Below are 25,483 nucleotides of genomic sequence, written 5' to 3'. Positions count from 1 at the left end.
TAAACTGTTATTATAAAAATAATTTACAAAACGGTTGGTTTAGGTACAAACTCTGTCTGGCTGTTATAAAACTATTAACATGTAAGATAATAGAGGAGAAAAACAAATTGAAAAATCATTTGGGGGGGGGGTAGCGGCAGTTTTCCAACGAACATCTTTTTTTGCCTTATTTGTTTTCTTACCTTAACTTCTACATGATGGATTTTGTTTATGATATGTATTTCTTTTCAGGAAGTATGTAATTTATGTTTAATTATCAAAATTTCAAATTTTAGAGAACTTCAATTTTTTCCGAGGATTGTAATTGTTCAAAGACTGGACACAAAGTTGTCATTTTTACATCTCATTTTCTTAAAATCTATTCGGTCTATTACAATCAATCTTTTTAATGTTTTATTTTTGTAACTATACTATGAATTCATAACTAGGGCTTTTTAAAAATAGCGAATCGCTAATTTTTGGCCACAACCAAAATTTGTGAGAAAATGTTATTTGTAGTATTTCTATTGCTCGAAATCTATGAGACGAATTTCATTCCGTGACAAAAAAGGCTGTAGCTTATTATTTTTAGTATCGTATAGAAAACATAATTAAAAGAAAGTGACAGCTCCGGTGGTCTGGTTGGGCAGAGAAGCAACTCTTAGAAGGGTCATCCTCACCCAATTAAGAATAGGCCATTCGAGGAATTTGGGTCAGAGCTGAAATCGTCGGGCTTACCTCAATTATAATGCGCTTCCTAAGTTCCTAATCTTGTGCCAACAACCTGCAACAAAACGAAAAATATTTACATAAAATTATCTTATATTTTCATAAATATATAACATGTCAAAGAAGGTTATTATAAAATGTATACACAAATTGATTTGCGCTCAATTTTTACCACTTCCAAAAAAATTCATGAACCTGAGAATCAACTTATGATGAACCAGTCGTCACGCTTAAAGGATTAATGTTACATGTTGTTGAATTTCAATTTTAACCCAGAAAATAAACCAAGGGGGGCCTTTTATTAATGCTGTAGTGAGAAACACTATCCATTGTTTCCAGACATCCGTCCAACATTTCGAGTCGAAAAAATGCCCGTACGCTCTCACCATCCCTGTTCAATATAAATCCGTTTCCCCTTTGTTCTTTCCGCTTCATCTCAAAGAGACATTTTCCCCAAGCGGAAACGTTTCAGAAAACATTATGTTTTATTATTTAAATACAGGGGTTTCTTCACTCGGAAAGAGGTCGGCTGTCAGCGCGGTTTCCTTTGGGGTTATTGGCTCGTCGGATATTGAGTCTGGTAGTGCTGAAGAAGAACAGCGTTCCTGCCGATCCTCGCCTTAATCTAGCCTTCACGCTGAGGGATTTCTTGATGGATTAGAGGCCTCAAGCCGCAGCTTTTGTCAACGGCATATCTCACCCGACCACTTCCCTATCGGCTTTTCCCCACGGCCACCCGCCACCAAACCGCATCCCTTCTTATTCTCTTCCAATGGAACAAAAGGAGAAGTTGAACAGTAGATCAAGCCTCCCCTTGTCGCCAGAGCCCAACTCATCTCGGCTCTGAAATAAACACCTAGTCCGAATCCCTGATAAAATGGATAATTGTTCCAGAAAGTTGGGAGCTGAACTTTTTCCAAGCCCCGTCCAGGATGTGCATGCCAATTAATCATTGAAAATAAAAGTGAAAAGAAGGAAGTTTGACTGTATATAGAAATCCGAGATGACAATTCTCATACTGATGACTGCTAATTCTAGTTTTAAAAAAGTAACAAAAGGGTGTTGTTTTCTTTTTATGACCATTTGAAACGCCCAAGCTTTGAATCAACATTTTTGACTGGATTATTATTAAAGGTAATAACGAACAATGAGTTTCTTTCTGCATACTAATATAATACAGAATCTTTCCTATTATATATAGATAGTGGTCAAAGAAATTTGAATCCTTTTATTAAGAAACAAGAACTCAATTTGCCCTGATTGTTCGACATTGTTCGACTTAGAAAACAGGTCGAAAGCTTGACAATTGATTTTTGTTTCCTTCTACTTGACTATACCGAAATCCAGATTATTCAGATATTTCCAAAAAGAAACAGGCACCCAATTTGTTATCATCTCTGTTTTCTTGCGCCTTGTACGCCCGGATAAATTTATTCATTTAACTTAACCAAATAACTTTTAGACTTTTTTAGAACTTTTTTTTAACGAGGGTTCTCAACATCAGAGGTCATATAAACCCTCAGGGTGCCGGTGTTTTTGAAAAAAGCCCATTTGTAAGTATGTCGGGTTCGAATGCAGGGCCGCTGGATTCGAACCCGGGAAGTTTACCTTACAGTGATGAGCGCCGTGTCAAAGACTAAACCTTGCGGCCACCGACGCCCCCTTTTAGATTTAGTTGTCTTCATTTCTTTATTAGTAGATTTTTCCCTTTTATTGGTTGAATAATTTTAAGTAGAATTTCTCAGTCTGTGCCTATGGGAAATAATATGAAAAATTCTATATCAATGGAGTTCGCTTGACTCTGAACTATATTGAATGGAGAATGGAAAGTATATGTTCCTACTGAAGGCCAAATGGAAGTGTCAGGATTTCCAGTGGTATGTAATGGAAAGTTAATTAATTGGATAAGTAATCGGCATTTTATCCGATTATTCAATAATTTAAAGCGAAATATAATATCATTAACAATTTAATTACCACATTTTATGGTTAGCTGGAAAAGCTCTAGGGCATATGTGGTATTTAAACGTTAACTGTTGGTCAAATAGGAGGCCTTGGTCATTAATAATTTTAACTCAAGTGAGTGGTTGTGCACGTGTAGGTTTTAGAATTATTGCACCTTGATAAACGCATATGGAAACATTTGGAAATGTAAAGATATAAATCGTTATTTAAACACCAAGAATAGAACTTAAATTATTTTGGAGATGTAAGTAGTCAGAATAAGAAATAAGAGGTTAAAAAATATGTTAATTGAAAACAAAGAAAAGAAAAACGATATAATTAAACTCAGTATAAATGCAATTTATGATAATAAGAAATAAAATAGTTACTATGAGATCCCTGAGAAACTCCTTAAGTAACTGAGAATTTGAAAGAAACAAAATTATATTGGTATTTTTTTTATAAAGTTTGGACACACGATCTAGAGAAACCCACTACACTGGCAAAGTACGGTAGTAAATAGATAGATATTTGATTTTAAAAAATATTTAAGTCCTGAGCGAGGTATGGCATTTTCATATCTTGTAAATGTTTATTATAAGTCGTGGGAAAGTGAATAAAAAATATTAAAACTAACATTGATTTTGGAATAGAAAAGAGTTCTTGAAACATTTGTCAGAAATGACAGAAAATATGTTCTGAAAATAATGTTCATGGCACTATGAATGAAGCGGGACGGTTTAACAACTATTGTCACGGATCCGACCAGATATTTGTTTAAATTTTTCAAGATCCTAATTATTAGTAAAATTTGTAAGAATTTTCATTTCAATTTTATTACATAACAAAAAGATATGTTAACGAAATTATTAGTTATTGGAGTGGTAATGGTTAAATGTTTATGTTACTATCGAATATGAATGTCAAAACGGAACGGTTGCAGGAAACAAAGTCTCAACAAAGTTTCAGCAGTTGATACCGCTTTGTCGACACGAATATCACCCCATTCACAGACTTCAATACTTTGACATACCTGAGCTATTAATGTGGTACCATGGGAATTTCATACCATGGGAACCTCAACAATTTTCGAAATGAATCCGTAGTACTATGAATGAAGCGGGACCGTTTAACAATTATTGTCGATGCTAGATTATGCAAAATATATAAAAATCAAGGAAGCTAATAAAATGGATTTAAAAACCTTAACCATTTTCTTTATTATACCTACAATATGCACTCGATGAAAGAGATACAGAGGACGTGGTTGAAAATTATTTGTCATATTGATCATATTGCTTGAAGTAAAGGATTTCTTTTGTTATTACAAGCATTGAGTTATATAAAAGAAAATACATCAAATATAAATAAATAAAAAACATTTCTCTATGTGACGACACCTGTGGAATTTTTAGAGACAATCGAGATTTAGGGATTTGTATTAGAATAACAGGAGGATCTACAAGATCATATAAAGACTTTCAACCTATTCGTGGAATAACAAGCACATAATCCTCCATCTTAGAATGGATCCAAAATGTCAAAATAAGAAGAAGATAAACTTTGGAAGTGCTGGGCACAGTAAGCTTATGGTCATACAACCCTCAACACAACCGGCTAACTTACCGCTACCGTTAGAGAGGGCTACATTAGAGGAGTTATCCTCTGATGACTGGTATCTGAGAAAGCCATATGGGTATAATCAATTTTGACCCCCATTTGTAATTTACGAAATTAGGAGGAAGAAACAGCCGCTTGCGAATGAGAAGCAGAAAGGAATTGTAGCAACGACACTCATTGACCTAGTATTTCTTAGGAGAAGGATCAAGTCAATTGTACTGATCTAAGAAACTAGGCAAGTACAATAAGCCAGAAGGTTGGAATGCATATGGAACAAAAATCCCACTTCCTAATATCCATCATCATCATCATATGTAATCTTAATTTTCCCATTGAATTACCATACTCCTCGAAATAAAAATGTGGTAGTCTTACAAAGAAGACCGTTCAAAAGATGATTGAATGACAGAGTTTTCATTAAATTATCAATTTCTGTGAGGTGTAGTGATAAAAGTTTTTTTAAAAACTTTTTTTTTAAATTTCATAGCCTTGTGTCCGTGAAACGGAAATCGCTTGATCGGAAATGGTGATGATTCATTCATTCGATTAAGGAAGATTTGAATAAAAAATATATAAGTAACAGAAGAAATCTATTATTTGTGGGAAAAGATCGTTTTTTCTTTAAAAAAATGAAATACTCGTATCCTGTGAGTGAGTTTGCAACGAGGCAATAAGAAAAACAGGGGTTCAAGTTACGAACGAGTGTTAATTCCTTTTTTCGTTAATACCCCACTTCTCCACTGTGCTATGCTACCCATACCTTGGGTTGGTTGCCACGGAACCCGTAACAAGTTAGAAAACCAATTTTTGTGGCATGCTACACCACTTAAAGTCTGCTATCACCCAACAATTTTTTGCAATTCATAGCCAATACCCTGTAAGAGTTTATAAGATTATATAATAAACGGGTTTTTATATTTTGCTTCCAAGCTAGTTTTTAGATTGCCCTCAGAATGATACATCTTCAAATTCAATTTACGAAAAAAAAGTTAAACTGCATGACGATAATTTTGAAAATACCTGCCAGCCGGTTCGAGGCATAAAAAGGATAGAAGGGAGAAGAAAAACAGACCGGCTAGGATCGTGATTTCGAAAGAGAAAATTTGAACACAGACCGAAGATTTAAAAAAAGAAAAGAGAGAAAAAAATTAAGAAAAACCAAACCAAAGAAAGAAGAACCATCAATTTGCCTCCCAAAAAGGTGTTTTTGTCGTTTCTTTTATACGTATAAGTATTTGTACTGTAGTCAAATTATTTTATTATTTTTTATCAAACTCACTTTTCAAAAGGTCACTACTATTTTAGTTCGGGTTTTCAAATTTTTATGTTATTGGCAAAGGGTTTAATTTTATTTTCTATTTTCAATAAATTTTTAAGTTTTTTTGTTCAAACGTAGTTATTATCATTTTGATGACCAGTTCGTTTTTGTTCAAATTCTTTTCTTTCAGTTTTTTTCGTATTTTTACATTGAGGCATTCAGGAGATATTAGCAACGCTATATCTGTATATTATGACATGCTTATTGAATCCAAATGAGCAAATTTAATTGTATCCCATTCAATTTTCATTTGTCGAAATTCACTCACTTCACAATGTCGTGAATTTTCTATCGGATTTCCTTTCGTATTATTTGTAACATGAGACAACAGACGTTGAAACAAATGTTCGGGAAAACGAGATTCATTAATAAAAGGGCTTGGATACAACTCACCGAAATTCCAATTTACGTGATTAAGATTTGCAGAAGGAAGCCGTTGTCTTCGAGACTCGTAACTGGAAACTCGTTCGTACAAATTCTAATGGCATTGGGACATCCAAGGATTCCTCTTATCATAATAAACCATCTTTGAAATAAAAATATGATAAAAACAGAAACTTTTCATCGCCGAGGAATAAGGACTGACTGAGAAGGTTCATTTTACAAAACGAAACACATTCTCGAATCGCCCATGTCATTAATGCAAATTTAAATACAACGAGACTGCCAATTTTGCAAAAGTACAGTAATTCAATAAGATCAAATTTAAGACGGAAAAATTTTCATCTTGTTCCATAACAATGGAATTGTGAAATATAATGAAACTATGATATTACCAATTTATGCGTAGGCACTGATCCTACACTTTCAAGATGAGCTCATCGTAAGCCAACCTACTTCTTAAAATTAAGCATTGTAAATATGTTTACAATGAGTAATGAAGGGAGGTTGCCCTCTTCTAACAGACAATATTTTCCTACAGGAGACTTAATTCCGACACTAAATGGCCACGGTATCTTTTCTGACTTTTCGTCACTGGACGATTGTTCCAATAAAGAAAATATTAAAGACTAAAACTTTACATTTTCTTGGAATAAAAACTTCCGAAAGAATTATTGTCGTAAATTTGCAATTTAAATAGTGGTCATAGATCATTCATCCTCATAGAAATTTATCTATTAAAAGTTTTTATACTGCAGTTGATATGCGTGTTAAAAATATTTTCCCCTAATTGAAATAACCGAATCAAATTAGGTTCAGTTAATCTGACGAATCTTGGTTCTTATGTTCAACATCTGTTAGTCAGATACGTTTCAACTTTTAATTATCTACACCGATAACATCTTTGTGCTCCGCACTTTTCCCTTTTGTAGAATCTAGCGCGAGCTCTTGTTACAGGTTTGTTTCGTTGTAGTACTAAATTCAGTACGCGTTTTATTTGCAATTTTAATGTAGTAGTAGCAAGTACGTCTCGCCCTCCAGACCGAACTACCGAAGGAGCGTTGGTATGTCAATGGATATGGTCGTCCGAGAAACTCTTGCGAATCACGAGCTCGACTGAACGATGGATCTCTGAGGTTCTGATAAGAAAGGAAAGGATCGTGCTAACCCGATTGTGGATAGGACATAACGGGCACCTGCTTTTGTCAAAACTCCCGTCGATTCTACAAATGTTGCTCAGCGTCTAATCGAAGGTGCCATACCTTGATCCCTTAGACGGAGTGAGTGTTTGTAACCCTTGACCTAAAGAAGGTACTCGGGTGAGGGGATCAATTTTTGGGACCCCTGTTCCTGTGTAAATGTATGTTTATTTAAATGTATATGTGTTCATGTGTATGTATTTGTTCTTTATTTTATGTGAAATTTGTAAACAATTAAAATTGTGTGCGCGCGCCCGCGCTTAAAATAAAGTTAATTAACATTATGTACATGATCCATTTTGTTTGAAAAATGTTACAAGTATTGTTGTAAAGGACCAAATTTTAATAATCAGTTTTCAACATTTTTAAAAATAGTTTACATTTTACACCAATGCAAATATTCCCATGGCTCAGATGCGTTGAAAACTTAATTGCCTCTGCGATTTCTCGAGATATTGGTGAGAACAGACTGAATTTGGTCATCATCGACGGTTGAAAGTCCCTGCGAAGCGTTCAAATTAAAATTTCTGATTTTGAATCAAGGAAACCACTTACGGATTTGATGATTTCTCCTAAAGTACAATCACCATACACATTACCCAAATTTCCTAGCAGTTTGGGGTGCAGTTTTTCTTCTCGAGTACAAAAGAAACACATTACTTTGCAAATGTACATGAGATTTTTTATTTAAAATTAGCAAAGCACATTGCAAACATAAAATATTTCGAAAGAAACTGATAAATATTAAATAAAAACACTTTAATTACTCCTTTTCGGAGCCTGCGATCAATCATACCTAAGTAAATTGTTATGACCTGACCTTTAGACGATAGTTAAGGGTACTTAGACGTAAAGCTATGCATAAACATGGCGGGAATTCCATACCATCTCTCCCTCACTCCGCATTTCTCCCATCTCTAATCTCTTCTGATTTTTCCCTAACTACAACATAATACATATGCATTTTCATAAAACTATAAACTGCTCAACAATGAATATTTATAATTTATTATTATTCTATTAATTTGAATTAAATTAACGGATAACTTCTTGTTAATTGGATAGAATAAAATACGAAATACAAACCTATTGTATGTTTGTTGTAAAAACAAACAAATGTTAATCATCATTTTTAATAACGAATTTACTTAAGAATAGTAAACATGAAGATTTCTCATTTTGTAAACGAACACAATTTTTATTTTTTTACAAATGAAGTGTGAATAAGTCATCGGCAAGTGGATATCGCTGAGACACATGACGTTTTTCAGAGCGTGGTCTTTCGGGTTTATGCCCGATTCAGAGAGACTAGAAGTGCCAATATGATGCCTGGTAGTGGCATGTATTATACTGCATATTACGATACTTGCTGCCAGACGGAACCATTTCCATAATGCTCGCAAGTTCCTAAATGCAGTACAAGATGTTTTGGGAAGGCCTTTATCAATACAAACGATTCGTAATCGTTGTGTCAAGTTGGCCTCATATCGTAGTCCCTTTGGGACGACCTGCAGCAACGGCCCGCTACCAGGAATTCAGAGAATATGGTGCAGCGAGTGCTTAGAAGAGAACACTAATTTGAATGTTGTTATGTTTGCTGATGAGTCGCGTTTCTGTCTGTATAGTGATAGCAGGCGCCGAAGAGTGATGAGAACAGGGGAATGCCCAAGTTCGTGCTCCCTTCAGTTCATTTTGGAGAATGCGGTGTAATGGTCTGAGCTGGCATTTACATAGGGGGACTCCATATTGTTGAAGGCAAACTGGCAAAGAAATTATCGAGGAATACATCCTTCAAACCAGGAATCTCGTTGGCAGCGGTTTTCGATTTCTCGATGAAAATGTAGACCTCATAGAGGCATAGTTGTTCCTCAATGTTTAGAAAACCTGGGAATTTCCCATCTGCCCCTTCCCCTATTGTTCCCTCAAACCTCAAACCATTGAGCACATGTGGGATGTGTTGCAGAGAAGGCTATTCGATCACCATCCGCATCCCGTTGACCTGCAACAACTGAGTGCAGCGTTGCAACATCTATGGAGAGAAATTCTTGATGAAATTAGTGACAACCTTACTAACTGTATGTCTAACAGGTGCACAGAGATTTTAGCTAACAGAGAACATTATACACGGTATTAAGTGTTTAAAAAATAATTCTGTCCTATAAATGAAGATATTCAATTAAAACCTTTTATTTTGTTATTTTTCAAAATGCCTTAATTAAATTTTCCTTCAGTAAAAACATAATAATTTCTAATAAATTTTCATTAATTAATAATAAAAATAAAATAAATATGATAGGGAACGTAAATACTGCAAAATTTGGAAATTGGGCGAGGAAAATTTCCTTGGCAACATAATTGAAATCAGCGTTTAAGTACTATACTATTCAAGTTGGGTTTGTATTTGTGTTGTAACAACAAATACACGAGAGTTGATTTAATACGTGCAACCATATTCACATCGCTCACTGAATTGATTTATACCCGATTACATTTGGGCATATCAAAACATCTATTGCGATTTACATATGCATAATAAATCTAATGATAAAGGACAGTCGAACACAGAATATAAATGTGTAATCCGACATGTACACAAGTTGCTGTCAAATAACTAATGAAATTATTTCACCCCAATAATATCTCATAAATAGCTCACTAACACTTTCAACCCGACCCACAACCGTGGCACCTCTAAACAGAAAACACGCACTTTGGGCCCTAAAGATGATCTACATCACACATGGCTCTCAGGATTTCCAAATAATAATCAATTAACGGTCACTAAATACTACACATTCTATATGAATATATTCTATATATGACATAATTCATAAATAGGTTGTTTATTAAAAGTAGAGCTTATGCTAAAAAATGACTTTTGTTTTAGGTTGAGTAGTTTTTGAGAAAAACATTACACTAGTAGGTTGACCCTGTGTACAAAAGAAAGTAGTTGTCAACCCGATGACAATCTGAACCCTTATTCTGTTGAATGGGGATTCATACAATGAGAAAACTTTTAGAACAGATAAGGCGATAGGTATTAAACAATAACAATAATAATCTCTTTGTACGAAACTTATTCCAGCATCTGGCCACAAGTTTTTTTTTCAAAAGGAAAGAAATTGTCAAGGCATTACAGGAATACAGGATGAGTCGATTTGGTAAAAAAATAGACGAAATGATACATTTGTTAACAGATAATGTTGCTTCATTCAATTCTCTCTCTCTCCTCTCTCTCTCACTATCTCTCTCTCTCTCTCTCTCTCTCTCTCTTTCTCTCTCTTAAGGAAAAAATGTTTTGAGACTAACAATAACGGCGGAGGATTAAAACCGTTAAGACTGAGTCAAGCTGCAAAAGACATAACAAAAATAGTTTCTACAAAATATTTGAACAGCTGATTTTGAACAGGAATAAGGAATAATCCCATTTTATTTTGTACAAATCTCTTCTGAGATGGAAGATTCTGTGTTTGATATTTTTATCCCAATTATAGATTCTGGGGGCCTACAAATGGTCCTCCGATGCCCAGTTTATCTGCTTGTCATTCCCAGTACTTATTTGTACCCTGACACCCAAGATGCCAATGTTGTGTATGCTTTCAGGGGATTGGAGATTTCGCCCTTTTTTGCTTTTGCGGCTGCGGGGCTACTTGGCTGTCTGATCACTTTTTAAAATTTTTATGGCACATACATTGTTAGAATGCATTTCAGCTTTAAAGACCGAGGTGCCCTCGTTTAAAGAGTTTGAATATTCATTTTTAGGTTTGCACAGAATATACCTAACCCGGTTCTTTCATTGGTTTTGGAGCTATCAAAATATCATATTCATCACTCTATTTGATTTTCTCCTGATATCTTCTTTTTTGTAGCCTCTTCTTTAGGCAGTCGCAACGTAGCCATTTCTATGAACGGGTTTTTGATTTTATTTGTGATTGTTGTAACAATGTTTCGTCGCCATCCAATTTATGTGTTTATGAGTCTGTATGAGATTTTCCTAGGTTCTCCCTTTATATGTTTCCAATTGATGTAGGTTAAGTATTATTTCTATGTTATTGCCCCTGTATTGCTCAGATTGGCCAATCTTTGCGCACTGCCTAGGTGTTGGTATTTGTTGGTCTTTAGACCACACTTCATAGCGTAATGAACATTGATGCTATGACGTTATTATTTTTATTATACTATTAATTTATATTATTATTATAATTAATGGTTCGTCTTTTATGAAGAAACTAGCAATCCTACATTATTAATCTGAAAACAGTATATGATCCGTTTTAAAGGATTGGTGGTAAGTCCCTGGTCCACGGAGAACGGTCCGAAAAGGGAAAAGGCCATACTGACAAAACTACGCATAGGTCATACAAGAATAACGCACGGGCACCTTCTGGCCGGAAAGCGACCGCGTAGGTGCCCGTTATGGAAGGATAGAATAACGGTCGAGCACCTCTTCAAGAGCAGAAGGCTTGATGTATATAGACAATATTTTGGCATATCATCGGACCTGTGCGTAGTCTTGAACCACGGCAACGGGCACAGATCGCTGTTCCGGTACCCCAGGGCTATAGGGATTTGTAAATGTATATAGTTTTGTGTTTGTGTTGTGTCTGTGTTTGACGTTATGTTACTTTATTGGAATGAATGTAATTTATTAGCATAAAAGGAAGGGGTGATTTAACCCCACCCCGAGGAATATCGACTACTCTGGGGTGAGTGTATGACGTCTGGACAGTAAAAGTAAGTTATTAGCGAGAGTGGAGAGGGTTCAACCTCGCCCCGAGGAATATCAAGCACTCTGGGGTGAGTGTATGACGTCTGGAGAGTAAAAGGAATTTATTAGCGTGAAAGGAATGTGTTGCTTATAACCCCGCCCCGAGGAATATCGAATACTCTCGGGGAATGAATGTGACCAAATATCTATGTTTGTGGCGATGTATATATGTATATGTATTGTATGTTTTGTTTTTATTTTGTATTTAACAACCTAAGGTACAAACGAGAGACTAGCATTCTAGAATATCAACGTAGTATATATCTGAAATCAGAGAGTCAGTAACCAGATCGAAACGCTCAAATGGCTGCAGTTTAAAACAAAATATGCGCTTAAGAAAAGAAAAAAAATGAAAACACGCAGAGGGCCGGCGATGATCTCAGCTGTTGTCGGCCCATAAACTTCCCACTTATATATAGTGGTAAGTAAAACACAGATAAAATCTCCCTCTTATGTTAACAAATTGGATTGGAAGGAAAAAACTCTTTTAATACCCATTTTATTATTTGTTGGTTTTTTGTAAGTCTTGTAAAAAAAATTATGACGATCCGGTGGTTTGATTTTTTATGTTGTTTTTTAAGTGATACATATTCGGCTAGAATCATAGCATTGTTGGAAGATGGATGAAGTAAAGCGGTTGTGGCCATGGTGCTTAACATTCCCAATACAACTGTCCGAAGGGTTTTTAAGAGTATGGAGGTTACTAAAGAAGCCATGGATTACGTGCGAGAAAGCCTTTCACTGGTCGAGAACTTTTCAGAACAACTCGATTAAGTTTCGCAAGAAATCAGTGGAACTTGTTTTCGGAGTCAAGATTTTGTTTTAGGTCTTCTGACTGCCGAGAGAGGGTTTGGAGAAGAACAGAAGAGTGATATGTCCCCGCAACATTTTTACTCCGGAGAAGCTATAGAGGGGTGGTGTTATGATTTGGGCAGTCATTTCTAAGGAAGGTCGCACAAACTTAATCTTCATCAAGGGTTGCCTACGAGGTGCGTGGTTAATTGAAGATGTGTTATCCGAAGAAGTTGTTCCTAATTGGCGGCGGTTTTATTCTTATGCATGACAATGCAAGGCCCTCACACCTAGGATCGTTGGTAACTGTTTGGAGCAGGCTTCAGTTCAATGTTTGCAATGGCCAGCATGTAGACCCGATTTAACCGACTTAAACTCTATCGAGCACCTTTGGTACGAGTTGTAAAATAGGGTTAAAAGTCGCAGAGTGATGCCAAAAAATTTAGAAATTAAGAATGGCGCTGGTCAAAACCTCATAAACTCGATGCCACGTCGAATGCAACGGTGATCAAAGCAGAGAAGGAAATAACTCCGAACGGAATTGAATATTTTCTTGTTCTTTCTGTAGCAATATATTTTTTTTTCAGTTTAATCTTTGGTTTAATTTTTTATTTAGCTATATCTTATATTCAACAACAAACTCGCTTCACCATTTATCATTTCTAGAGCTTATATTTTTTCTAAAAATATCCATTACACAACAAGAAGGAAAAATTATAACGATTGAACATATTTACTAAAATACGAGGTTGGCTACATTTTATGCCTCTCAGTGTAGTGCAAAATATTATACGTCGAGTGAAATTAGCGTCGTCAAAATTTATTCGTCTGGCCGTTTCACGGACGTTTGAAAATATAATTTATGAAAATAAGTATTTGTGGAAGGGTTGTCAGTCAGCCAGTCGGAGTTTGAAATTGTAAATCGCGGATAATAAGGTCAGCCCCTGGCCTAAAGGGACACTTCTTAATACCCGACTTGTGTAAAAGGGATGCTTTCAGTTAAGTGCCGCAACAAGTCTCGCCACTATCTTCTGCCATAAAAGTTACTCCGTTACCTAGATAGTGGATCCTGTTGCGGAACTCTTTTTACCGATAACCTTTTATCAGTTTAAGCACTCACTGTCGAAACTCTAAGCATAAAACGCAAAGGGCAGCAAACGTCAGTTGAATAATGTGCATCCTAGCACAAATCACGAAAAAAAAAACATGTTAATTAAATGTTACGGCAACTGAGCAGTTTGTTTTATTAGTCTGATAGCTGTTTCCACAACTTGTTCGCATGGCGTTTCCAAAGCTTTATGTTATAAATGTTGTACTGTTAGAAATCAGTGAACATCAATATAAAAAAATTCTCTATTTAATAAATTGGCCATTGCTTACACGTAACATAAATTAGCATTAAATAGATCATGAGGTGGTCCATTATTTTTTATATGATTATCTTTCTTCTGGTCAAGGACTTACAAAAGTAATAACTTTATAAATATGGACATTAACTTGGAAATTGAGCATTGTAGCATACACCTTCTTGAAAAAACTACAAAAAACAGAAAATACAATGTCACTTTTACTCATGATAAAACTTTTAATGGTAGGTCACGGTTTCTATTTATAGTAGATGTTCATACATTTAATTATTTAAGCTCTTTAGCCAAGCGGATGTCGGTTTGAAGAGAACGAATGTATATTACGAAGGTTCTGAAAGATTTTTTCCGGTGTTAACTTTTCGAGCTTGAACAAACGGAACGGAAGTAATGTAAAAGTAAAATCACTTCGATTATAATCGTGTTCTTAACGAAAGGGAAAATCATATCGTTAGGGTATTTATAATGGAAATGTAGCCGATTCGATTGGGAAACAATTTCAATAAATCAGATTTGAAGCCCACCTTTCTACCTCACCGTTAAGATATAATTTCATCTAAAGATACTCCAAACTGGAGGTCTTCGTTTTATTAAATCTTTTTAAAAAGATAGTTCCTGCTCTCAGTTAGTCGTTTTTAAGATCCGGATTTCAAGCTTATAGCTCATCATCAGGTTGAAGGAATTTACAAACATGTCTCTCGACATGAATTGTAAGAGTGAACCCGCCGAACCCCCGCCAACGCGACGTTCCAATGAGAAGCAGGTTTTTAATGCCGCACAATTTACAATGTGCGAAAAGAGTGCAGTGCAATGACTATAATTCGCGGAGAATCGAATCCTTATTACACGACATTTGAAAATATGGCAAAAATGAGAGAAAAATAGAACGGTTATAGGTTGAGATGGGGAGTTGGTGTACGAGTGGGTCGAAGTCACATTAGCTCAAGTGGCTAGAGCAGCGGTGTGTTGAGCCGAAGGTCGTGGGTTCGAATCCCGCTCGTGACACTAACTTTCCATCTTAACCAAAAACCTTAGATAAAGAGCATAATTAATTGGGCTTTTGAATAATTTTTATATTGTGATAGATTTTAATTTGTAACAAGTAAACGACCTTGCGGAATAATTAATATTGGCCTGTATTGACTAGATAAAATTCGGAAAGATGTGCCGAAAATACTGACTGATTGAGAAAGAGTCTAGTATTTAAGATCGTTAATTGTTTGTTTTTTTCATGTAAATTAGCATACATTTATATATTAGCAAGCATACGAGGCGGGAACTTACTTTGTATACTTTGTAAACAAAAGTCAACAAACAGGAGTAATCAAATAAACATTCTTTATCCGAAATAAAAAAAACGAAATGTTTGCAAAAATAGAAAAACCACCTGGTTTTCTGTCTCCGTGTTTGTTATACCCCTTTGAGCCGCATGCATTGTATTTCATCGTTCAGTTGCCAAATAAAAATTTACATTAGGTTTTACGGTAGTTGAAGTCATTGCAATGGCAGCTAGTCATCCCCGAAGAGCGATTCAAACCGACAAGAGTTTATAGGGAGCCGGAGGAATTGACAACGACCCTTCTATCAATAAAAATGGATACGAGGTATTACAAACATCCATACGTTTTATTTATTTATTGTTTGCACCAGACTGAATTGTAAGTTTGAAAATTTGTCCAATCCGCATCTCTTTTTTTTGTTTTATTGAGAATTACCGTTCTAGTTTCCAGTGATTGGGTATCGCCTTTCAATTTTTCTGGATAATGTTGGTTTTGTAATAATTTGTAAATTTAATTGTCATATATTCAAGATGGCTTTTACATCTGACTACACTTGTAGGATGAAGCATATAAAATTTCAATGACAACTTCGAAGTCACACGTGGTTGGAGGCTGAAAGACACGGCATCCTATATGAAGGGTGTAATCTTTTCTTTTTTCTAGATGTATCCACCACTTTTTCACTCACGAATAATCTGGATCTAGGTACGGACTGGATGAAAAAACAAATTCCATTGCATATGCCAATATTGAAATATGTTGGGACTGAACCAGTCGTCAACGAAATTTGAACCCATCATTAAAACCTTAATTAGGTTATATGTAGAGATCTTTAATTTTATTGCCGTGATAATGACTTTAGAAAAGGTTGAAAGCTATAACAAAGGAATTTTTTTCTATTGAAAGTGTTAAATGTATCGAGAATTTTTTTACTTATGAATAATCTGGATCTCGGTACGGTATTGATGAAAGAAAAAATTCAATTGTATCTGCCAATAATGGACTGTGTTGAGGCCCTGGAAATGTTGTGACTAAGTATATCTGTTGATAACTGACCTTTGAGAATTTAATTTGCATGTGTTTCAAGAGCATTAATAGGGGCAACTTTTCTGTAAGCGTCTGTCTGTACTGGTAGAGTCAAGAAAATCATGCATAAACTTTACACAAGAACTTTTGAAACTCGTAATGTTTATATTTTAAGTTAATTTGTACTTTGTTTACTTGCGCTTACAATAAAAAAACATAGCGTCATTTATGTATTTTTCAAAATTTTCAAAGAAATATTCATAATTCAAGATTGTAATGTCTCTTAATATAGTCTTCTTTCCTTTATTTTTAGCCGGGCTAATATCATATTCAGTCAGACATAAAGCAACGCAATAAATCAGAATATGTTCGAATAAGGAACCACAATCGGAAACCACAAAAACTCCCGGAAATTGTCGATGGCGGTTGAGGGCAATAAAAAAAATCCAGCGTTTGTTTGGCTTATTTGCAATGAGGGTGGGCGAGTGAAGACAAAAATACAGCCTGCTGTTAAATCGAAACCTGCTAACCGTCGGCACCATAGGCCCTGAGTTCGTTCTCCCTCTCTCTCTTCTCTCTCTCTCTCTCTCTCTCTCTCTCTCTCTCTCTCTCTCTCTCTCTTCTTTACATTATCCCCCATCGCAATCCTCGTTTTATCACCCTCAACACCCCAACTTCCACCCCTCTCACTATACAGACTGATTGAGTTCGGGAGAAAAATTCGGCAGCTCCTTCACGACTTTTCACCTGTCAAGCTTAGAGCCCTTTACGCACACGGCGGGGATTGGAAGATTCGCAAGAGACTCCTTGCTTTGTTTCCCATAAATACCGACGGGATCTGCCTGCTCCATTTGCCCATTCGCCTCCTTGAATGAAACCTTTCCATTATCACCCCTCTCTTTTCATTTGTACGTATTTAAATAAATAGAAAGGAAGTACTTTAAAAACATTGTTTATTCACTTGCAAATAAAATTTCATGACATCATATACCATAAAAACTCCTGTTTCCGCTTTAAAAATACATATAAAGAAAACCGGCTGAACGTTTTTTTTTAAATATTTATAAAATCCAGATGGAAGCGCCGAGGGAGGCTGCTTTGTCAATACAGTTTATTAGATTCACATGATCACACGATGCTGCAAATTAGATCACTGTGACCTAAGACAGGAAAATAACGATCGAATGGCGTTACAAAGGTTTTATTTTGTAGGGCAAACTGAATTTCACTAGTGGCAAAATGTTTCTTAAGATTTTAATTGATTCCCTTCGGATAAAAACAGTACTGTATAATGTAGTTACTCATTTTGGAATAAAAAGAGTTCTCAATATTTCTAGACCGAGTAAGATCCGGGACAGAAATTATATTCCACACTAGTATTTTGTCTATATATTACATTTGTGTGTTTTTTGGTTTTTAAAAACATAAATGACTTTTTCAGCTACATTATAAGTGAATCTTGTTACTTCGTTGTTAGTAAAAATTTAATCTCTGGAAATTGGCTTTGAGTGGGACAAAACGATTACACACCTGCTGTATATAAACAAAAATAATCGCTAAATCCAATTGTGTACCAAATTATAAAACTCAGCTTGTTAAAACTATCGATATATAGGTTTGGGTCGTGTTAGTTGTTTGACGTTTTCTGAACGCGCAATAATATTATGAATAAAAACTCATAGAATCATCGATTTCGGAAATAAAAAGAAACATAGGATCGAGAGGAAAGTCATTTCTATATTTTTCTGTAATTAGGAGGGCTACAGAAAGAAGAAATATTAGGCATGCAACCTGTCTTAACCTGCAGGGTAAAAACATAAAGAACATAAAGAGGGTCATAAATGGTGCCGCAAAAATCCAGAGGAGGAAAATGAAATGGATACCACTTTTATTTATCAACAACTTTATTTAGCTAGGAAAAGACGTTAAAGTAAATTTAAACTTCCTTAACTCATTAATAATTAATAGATTTTATTGTCGTGGTCCGCCAGTATGGGGTCTCCCTGTGGTACGACGGATGGTGAATAGGCAAAAAAAAAAAGAATTCCAACAAGATGGCTCTAATTGATAACATTGGGCAGCCGAAACAAAAGCAAAAAAATTCAGAGCATTACGAGAAATGTCAACATTTAATTCCAAATATCTACGTTAAGAAATTTTGTATTTGTACGTCATTTTGTTGTAAAAAAATGTAACGCATTCTTTAGAAAAAGAAAGTCAATTTAACATTTGAATATGCGGCGTTGGAAACTTCCACTTGGTACCTCACCCACTCTATACGCGGTATTTTTAAATATTTTTCATTTATTCGCACTGTCCCAGCACTAACACTTATGCTAGCGCTGCATCAGGAGGACACGTCATAAGAAACAACACAATGCTAGCTCCCGTATGAGGGCTTAAAAAACAATGAAAATTAAGATATTGATAAAACTAAAACGCAACTTTGAGTAATAAGCCCTGGGCAGTATGTTAAGAGATGAATGAGGACATCATTCTCGTTGGAACAATCAAACGTTATGTTGCCAGGAAAAGTAAGACTTTTATGACGAAGAATACTGCAATATATTCAATAATAGTAAATTATCAAATTTAAAAAAAAATGTAATTAGTTTGAAACTGAGGGACTTTTAGAAACACCTATTATCCAGATGTAACGTTAAATCATTATATTTTATTGGTTAAACCAATGGAAATTGCGTTAGAACGAATTGCAGACCTCGACACCGGATTAAACGGGCCAGGAAACGGTTATAGCGGCCAAACGTCCCGTTCTAAATAATTCCATTTTTCAGTTTATTCCTTTTTGGTTTTCGATAGGCGGAACACGCTTTCGGTTCCTTTAAGAGCAATCGATAAGGGAAGTTAGTGTGGGTTGAACCACCGAGAGGGGAAGTCGTCTTCTTTCATGTCGCAGCAATATGAATAAATAATAGCAAAGTTGTAAGGAATGAGGACGATATGCCGAGGAGGAAATCCGAAGCGGCCAAGGTCGTGACGGGACTATGGAGGGTCAATTCCCTTGCAGCATTGTAGTCGGGGGTATCACGTACACAACAACTACTACAGCTACTATTTTACGGTAGAACATTGCTTTATGTCGTTACTAATGTGGAATTTTCGAATAAAGACGCAATGCTAGGTCAGCTTTTCGACTGTTCACGTGGGAAAAACAAGAACGAAAAAACCGGCGCTCATCGATGAAATTCTCGTGTAAAATGAACTAATTAGGTTTAGGCCTCGACCAATTACACGCCTCCGCTGATTATAATTACAGCCGTTTATCACAAGATCAGTTTAGGACTTTTGTATGTAAAATAAATAATGATTTGACGAAGAGAATGCATGTTTTTGTTTTCACTCTTATAAACCTTTTCTATTTCATAAACTCACTAAATAGAATTCATATTTGCTAACCAAATACATCATGAGAGGTTGAATATACGCAAAAAAAATATTGCATAATGGGTAAGGAAATTTAGATAATAGAGTTATTCCCGATTTTTGTGTTTACCCTGTTAAGTCTGTTAGAGCTAGAAACATGGTGACGTAGACTTGTAGGAATCGGCTAGTTAACATTGCTCGATCTAACAGGCCAGGGCCATTGTTAGATGTTAGGTCGAATATGTAGTCACATAGCTATCCGTTAAGGCGTAGGTAACCAACATGGCAGCCATGAATTTAACAGCTGTTTTTTGTTTACACGTATTTTTATTCTTAAATACGCATTAATTAAATCAGAGCAATATATTTCTTTTGTTAATTTCTGACCTGTCCTTATACTCTCAATCATAATAGATACATCTCCTATCCTATAATGTTGTATGCTGTTAGACGTTAAGATACAAGTTAGGTATGTCGGCACGAATTAAAGCGTGTCATTTGTTAGTGGTTCGAGTGCACAGATAGCATATTGAATGAAAGAGGTGATTAATTTTCCTTTTTTATTAACTTCTGGCATTTTACAATTTAACACAAAACAAACAACATGCCTTCCAGGACTGTTATAGCTTTATTTTCGGTCCTACCAGTCGCCACGCGCAGCATTACGGAAAAAATAACATTTAACATGCTAAGAAAAGAAGGGGGCGTTGACAATCTTACTGGACATCTCGCTATTCGAGTTAACACGAGTTAACATCTAACAAACATCGTGGATACCCCTACTGTCTATTTGCGTTCCAATTGCTCTTCTCCCTAAGTGTCAGTAGGAAAATGTACTATTATATTAGGGGTATTCACGATGTTTGTAAGATCACACAAGTATTCTTTCTGAATAACTAATATCAAATGATAAAATTTAACAGCAGAAAAGGAGGTAACAACTTTAAAAAAATAAAACAAAACAACGCTTATTTAATACGTACGACTTTAACAAATTCAGGTGAATGAAAGCATGTCGCTAAGTTACTATGTTTAAAAGAAAAAACTGAATATTACACACAAAACATTTTTCAACAATTTGAAAAACAAACAAACATAAGCATGAATTAACAGACACAATACATAAAAATTCCGCTAAAGGACCTAACAGAGTTAACATGGTTAACACAAAGATAGTGTAATACCCCTACTTTCTTCGCCGAGCTTCCGAGGAATATACCCCTTCATCAGGACATTGTTTTAACTTGAGTATTTCAACTATTATATGATTTATATGATTATAAGTGCGGCTATTTTTGAAAAAAAAATGGGCATTTTTAAGTATGTGTGACACGAATACAGGGCTTCACCATGAGCGATGAGCACGTCAAAACCATGGCGGCCACTGATTATTAATAGCATACATCTTTAATAAATTTAAACTTTCATTTATCATATTGAACACGGATTAACGCTCAATAAAATTATGAATTAAGTTTACAGGGAACGAGATCACACCTGCCCAGCTACAATTTTTTTCGAAAGCTCAAAGAAGGAACTGACTTGATTTCCGTTCTGTCCGATAAATAACTATCAAAAACATTAAAAATTATAGAATAACTTTGTTCTGATCTGATATGTTTTCATTAAATATTCAATCCAATGAGTTCCAACCTACATATTCTAGCTATCGAATGAATTTTTTTATTTACAACCAACGAATAATTTGCTTCTCCAAGTTTTAAATTTTTAGATACCGGCTAATAAAATAATGAATTAAATGGACAAGGAACTAGATCAAAACCTGTCCTTTTTTAAACTTCCTATTTTAACCCCAAACGAAGGTTAGGTTTAAATGAAAAACACGTTTGGTATAGATTGTTTTCGCCGTTGAAGGAAAATTTATGGCTCAACTCGATTCACACATATTCCCGCGTGTAAATAAAAGTGAGCTTATTGTGAAATATAGTTCCGCAAGCAAACTATCAGCCTGATTACACATTACTGTTTTCCGATAAAATGTGGAATAAGGGAATGAATGTGCGAATTTTCTGCCCGACCGATTTTCCTAAGTGCTTATCCCACTCATGGGCTTAGCCCTTATTTATAGCAGTTGGATGAAACACATTGAGGTTGCCCGTGCCTTCATAAAGTGACCAGTTTTACATCTAGTCGCTATCCTTTCTTCTTAGAAGTAATGTCCGAAACCAGTGGTCCTTCAAAAATGAGACGTTCTTGGTGGTGCTGATTTTAAGTTGATCGAGTAATCTTATACCAAAATGGTTTGATTATTTGTTTGCCAGGAGCAAAAGAAAGTATTTGAAATACAAACTATTAAAGAAGTAAGTAATGAGATATTATGGATTATGTTTTACGGCGATACATTTGCCAGAAAAAAATTACATTTATCTAATATGCCTCCACTGGAAAATTATTAACAATCTTAAATATGTTATTACCTGCAGTCGGTTTGTTACCATGGCGTATAGTGGAACATGTATTGTATTTTATTTTATTTTTCGTTTTAATTGTCAACATATGTATCCATTTGATTGTTTTACTGTTAATAAAACATTTTCCACTTTAAAAAAACAAAAAAAGAAAAAGTATGTTATTATTAATATTCTCAAACGTGTCGCGTGGTAATTATTTTTTCCACCTATATTATAAGTCCACTGGAAATTAAACGATTCTGCATAATTATGAAATTATAAAACAGAAACAAATTTGCATACTCAACCAACTTGTTCTGTTGACCGATTTGGCTGATAGCTTTTATGACTATTTTACGCTTTCACAAAAGTATCGTTAAAGAGAATTACGACCCGGCTATACATGATCCATTCGATCCTTTAATGCGGTCGGAAGGCCACTTTTTGTCCGTCGTCGAACTGACAGATTTTCAACGTGAATTTATTGGGTTCGGCACAATAATTTATTAAGGTAAAAACGGGGTCGAGTGCTTTTAAACCAAACTGCGACAAGGATAATTAGGTGAACGTTCTGCTCTAATTAGAAGGAATGGTTCTTTCTTTGGTAGTTTATTTACATCTCTACAGTTTGATTTCGAAATATCAAATTTTTTCAGGAATGAGTCACAAGCCTTACATTATATTCACATGTTCTGACTGGCAGACTATGCTGCTTATTATGTGCTTCTCTACTTACTCATGTGGCAGTGGCAATGAATAACAAGTCATATTATCTATATGTTCAGAGTGAGTTGATATAAGAAAGCCTAATAAATGCGAAGCCCTATAGGTTCTGACAAATTTATTTTTTTTCTTTTATTATCAGAACTTTGCTCATACATAACAAATAATAAGAAAGGGCCGTCGGAGACACACAATAACTGGCACGTGTGCCATGAAGTTTTTTTTTTCGTATTATAAGTCCCTGAATTGTGAGATTTCGCTGTCTTGTCTCCCAGGTGATTAACTAACTGAATAAAATAATAATCCATTTGGTCTGATCATACTACTCATCTAGGTGAATCAGATCAAAATAATCGGTAACGACCGATTTGAAAATAATAATGATGATAATGACAGATAGATTCACCGATTCAGAACATTTTAATTACTCAATGTGCGTCATTGCAGAAATTTGTAAAGACTATTATTAAGTCGATTATCCCGAAGTTAAAGTTCATTGAAATATTGTTCTGATACTCTTTTCTGAACGGTATTAGAATTGAAAATATATATGTAAACGTTATTACATTTATTTTAAAAGGTAACATTTTTCTCACCTTTTTCCTAGGTGTCAGGGCGTAAAATTTTATTCCTTGCCTCCTGTCCCTCCGTAATTTACAGCAGTCAGCTTTGAGCCTACGCAATATTTATTTTTCCATTGCCATATTTAATGTAGATTTCTTCTCTGTGGATGTATACGATTTTGACAAGAAGCTATGATAAATTGGTGTGATTTTTAGAAGAATCGCAACTCGACTGTGAGATATTACGCCCTCTGCCTGACACAGTACTAGATCGTTGACATTCAATAATTGAGTGCTCATAACTAAAACAACTTAACACATTGTATTAAACAAGGGTTTGTATATATAATATATTGTATATATAATATATATTGTATATATTTGTATATATACGGCAAATTAATTATTTTCTTTTTTTGAGTGAATTTTACATCTGTGAAACAAATACAACAGTAAAACATGCTGTACGAAGGAAACAATTGGCATAAGAAACATGGGAGGAGGTGGTTGTGTTGGGAGGAGGAATGTTTGGTTGACGCACGCAAGTCGACATAGGTTTGAGAACCATGGTGTATACCAATCTTTTGTAATTAATTATAATTTGGATTGTCTGTCGAGGAGGTGATTACAATTTCTAATGTCTGTTTATTTCGTTTCGTTTAAGGCTTGTATGTCGTTCCAAGTCTTTTGACCAGGTGAAGTCTCAAGTAACGTACGTGTTCGACAGGGGTAGTGAAATCCGTTTGAAGTAAAGAGGTGGTAGTGTAATAACTCTGAGTGTAAATTTAATGAATTGACTCTTGAAACGGCAAGGCACTGCAAATGGTTTTGAAAGTTTCTGGAACCGGTCTGGATATTTATGTGAGGGAAAGATTGACTGCAACGATCAGCAAGCAATATATATAGTGTAAATGAAAGGTCCTACAATGTTCCTTTGTGGGACGCTAGCTTGGATAGGACAGATAGAGGGTATTGCTGTGCCTTTTCAAACTCTGAAGTAACGGTCACATCTGTTCGGTTTATGATTAGGTAGTTTGGTCATCCCTAAGAATAAACTTATTTTCAAATTTATTCGAAGGCGTAATTGACGTCTTATTGCTGTATATATATTTCGATATATATTCTGCAATCCGTTGGATTTTAAGATTTTCAAAGTAAGTTATTTGTCATCTGGGCCTATTTCTAATAGATTCTGAATAATTATATCATTCAGAATAATTCATGCGAAAAATTTTATTTATGAATTTCGAAGTACAAAACGCGATTAAGTACATCATCCTATTCATTAGATTTTCTTTTATATACATCTCAAATGAGTATACTGATCTGGACCGATATAACGTAAAAAAATGGCTTCTGACGTACCATTTGTGTGTGGACGTTGTTACTCATGCAAGATTACCCAGAACCTGATGTGGCTCAGGGAAAGATAAAGCCAAGATAGCAAATTCACGATCAGGACATGACCAGTAATTGAAACGGCCCATCCAAAAAGTATAATTTAGCATTTACAATTTACAGATTTTTTAAATTTTAATTATAATTTAATATCTTTAGAATTTTGTAAACAAACATTAATTTATACTTTTATCTGGTTGACATTTACTTTCTCACCGTTGAATTTGTACGTTTAGGTAAAAATGTTCTGAAATTAAAAGCAGTATGAATAAATCATTCTGTACTGTATATGAAACAACTTAAGACTAATTAAGGCATAAATAATTATCAATCAACGTTCCTAATTTAATTAAATTAGTCAACACAACGAACACTTGAAATTTATAAAATAGCTAATTAAAATATTAATATTGTTCAAACAGTTTGCGAAAATGTCACCGGGGCGACGTGAACAAATTACCGAAGGACGGCTGGGTGCCTAAGGGATTACAATGGGATTAAATTGATAGGAACATGCCGATGAAAGTTAAAAGAGAAGAAGATAAAATTTATTACACTTCATTTTATAATATCAATATAATAATCCGCGGTACCCAACGGACTG

At 35.0% G+C, this 25,483-nt stretch overlaps 1 long non-coding RNA gene across 4 annotated transcripts in view; it reads right to left on the bottom strand.

Moving 5' to 3' along the window:
- The window catches only part of LOC106669208, a 487,453-nt gene that overhangs the window by 60,848 nt on the left and 401,122 nt on the right, over positions 1–25,483 (bottom strand). For all 4 annotated transcript variants that reach the window (XR_002910358.1, XR_001340901.2, XR_002910357.1 and 1 more), the window contains one exon: positions 718–763. This is a non-coding gene — a long non-coding RNA (uncharacterized LOC106669208). The remainder of the gene's footprint in view (positions 1–717; positions 764–25,483) is intronic.

The sequence above is a fragment of the Cimex lectularius genome, unplaced genomic scaffold (genome assembly GCF_000648675.2).
Source record: "Cimex lectularius strain Harlan isolate CLEC.00 unplaced genomic scaffold, Clec_2.1 scaffold213, whole genome shotgun sequence".
Lineage (NCBI taxonomy): Eukaryota > Metazoa > Arthropoda > Insecta > Hemiptera > Cimicidae > Cimex > Cimex lectularius.
Note: the sequence above shows the minus strand (reverse complement) of the source record. Positions and strands in the feature narration are given on the sequence as shown.